This window comes from Meleagris gallopavo, chromosome 11 (genome assembly GCF_000146605.3).
Source record: "Meleagris gallopavo isolate NT-WF06-2002-E0010 breed Aviagen turkey brand Nicholas breeding stock chromosome 11, Turkey_5.1, whole genome shotgun sequence".
NCBI lineage: Eukaryota > Metazoa > Chordata > Aves > Galliformes > Phasianidae > Meleagris > Meleagris gallopavo.
The window spans coordinates 4,315,281-4,317,898 of NC_015021.2; positions in this window are offsets into that span (position 1 = coordinate 4,315,281).

The window sequence follows — 2,618 nt, forward strand, 5'->3', positions numbered from 1 at the left end:
CAGTAAGGCAGTCAGTATTTTACAAGTGATCTCAGGCAGGACCAGAGCCAAGACTGAATCTTCAGTTTGCCCTTTGCAAAATCTCAGCATCACTGATACCGAAAGAAAAGATCAGCAGGTTGGTTATTTCTGAACGTCTATTTATTAACATTAGGTACATAAAACAGGAGAAAACAGGAAGTGCCAGAAAAACACATACTGATGTTAACCACAATGGCAAACCGAAAGTATGCACCAAGTTTTCCCTTCAGCCAGGAAATATTTTCAAGCTGTTCCTTTTACAACTAGTCAGTGAGTAGGAAATGCTTTTTAGACAGAAAAATATTTTCTTTTCCAGAAGACTCCATAAAATCCACGCACAGAGCACAGTGTACACTTGGATGAGAATTAGTTACTTGTTTACTGCAGCAGTGTGATACACAGCTAACCCCCGCACATCGTCCACACAACTCCGTTCTTCAGTAAGCAAAGAGTGGCCTCGCTCACTGCGCAACAGAAACAAAGCAGCTTGATTTTAAGGAAAAGACGAAACTGCGCACTGGCGACACATCTGCTGACTGTAAAAAGCTGAACAGCAACATTAGAGCATCCAGGAGGATGTCCCCTGTGCTCCTTCCAGATTTTTTTTTTTTCTGTGTAACAATATTCCAGAATAAAATGTTACCAAATGTAATGAAATTGAGATGTTCTAATATATGAAAATAATGTCTTAAGCCCTGAGCTATTAATTCTGAAGAGCTGTGGGCTGTAGCTTATCATTATCATCTAGAAGCGAAGGATGGCTGTAACAGCCAATTTCATTTCTCCCTAGTGACTGAATCATGTGCTAGCTAAATCATTTATTAATGTCAAAGGCTGACATTTTTCAATTAAGATAATGAGATTCCGGAGGCTCTGGCCATCTGAACCCTGTTTGTGCACACGTCTTTTGGCAATTAAAAAGTATATATGTAATGAAAGGAAGCAGCCTGACTAACTAATTTTACTTAAACTGAGTACTAAATACTAACAATTTAGCATTAATCCTAACATGTATCTACAGCTACATTCCAGGAATAAATATTTATGCTTCTAACCACATGGTGTTGGGGTTAACGGGGGGTTAACTAGTTATAAATCAAAACATACACATTAGAAACTAGAACTGCCTGAAATCACCTCACTCCAATTGCAGCTCCTATGGTGAGGACCAAGCAGCCTTTGTCTGTCCCGGATCCCAGCAGATAGACACACAGCATTTCAACATTCCTTGGAAGTTCAGTAAAATTGCATCAGAAAAACAGCACGGTACCAGGTGAGTTGGTCCAAATGTTGCTGAGAACTGATTTAGACTCCACATGCTCTCTTCTAGCTCTATTTTATTTGCTTACAATTAGTTTGCAAGATACAAAGATGAATGAGAACAACTGTGCTGTTGACTTCCAGGCATACAAAGCAGAGCAGCATTAAACATTTCCTAGAGTAAGCCCTGTGTTGGTACACAGGATCAGGTAAAAAGCCCCGTGGAGCAGCCAGCCCAGGCAGCAAATCACAGTGCAGTGCTCACGGCTCTAATTAAAGACTCCCTATCTTCAATCAACCCATATCACTGCCTGTTGACACCTACTAACTGGGGTGCTACAAAGATGTTACTCTGATTTTTCTGGAAACTACGAGACAGCCATAACAACTCTGCTGTCCACAGCTCTGCAGCACAGCTGCAATGATTAACAATGACCAACCCCATTAAAAGACTCAAAACTCACAGCATCACTTCACTGTCTGTATGGGAAGCCATGTACAGTACCATCTTTTCGAAAGCAGACATTTCACTCTGATTTTGTTGAGCTATATATTGAGTTGCAAATCTTAGACAAGAGAGCAAGTTCTAAAATGTTTTAAAGCAAAAACACCAACAACAAATATTAACCTAAAAAATAACCAGATCAATTTTGGAATATTAGGAAAGAATATGCCAGCACTTTCCTGTTATTCTTCATACAGTTTTGAGAATAAGAAAAAATTAGAAGAGTGTTTCCCTCAGGTTGAGGCAGACTGCTCACTGACTTCAGCTCTGTAAGGAGAGCCAGGGTTGGCATTTTAAACCTTTTGAAGAACAAACAGATGAAAATTTAATGAGAAAACATGAAAATAAGAAAAGGCATCAGAGAGAGACTGTATTCACTCATGAGAAATACATTTTTCAAGTGAAACCTGAAAACATCTGCTGAAGGCAGCCCATGGCCCAGGGGAGGGCAGGAGGCGGCCGTGGGCACAGCAGGGGCCAGGAGCCAGGGATGCTCCAGCCTGCACTTGGGACCCAGCACGGCACCCGCAGACACCAAACCACGTCCCCTTCCATCACAGAGCGGAGGAGCTGAGTGACTGCCAGGATTATTAACACACCCACAAAAATTTCATGAAGTGGTTCCCCCCACCCCAAAGCAAACAGCTCCAAGCTCACAGCATGACACAGACGTTCCGGTCGGATACGTAGCAGCCCCTTATCCAAACAGCACAGGGCTCAGTCGCAAATGACCTCAGTAACATAACGCGTTCCAAAAGGAGTAATACAGAAACGTTCAGTCTGGCTTCCCTAGACATTGAACCCTTTCACAGTCACATGTATCTACTTAAAA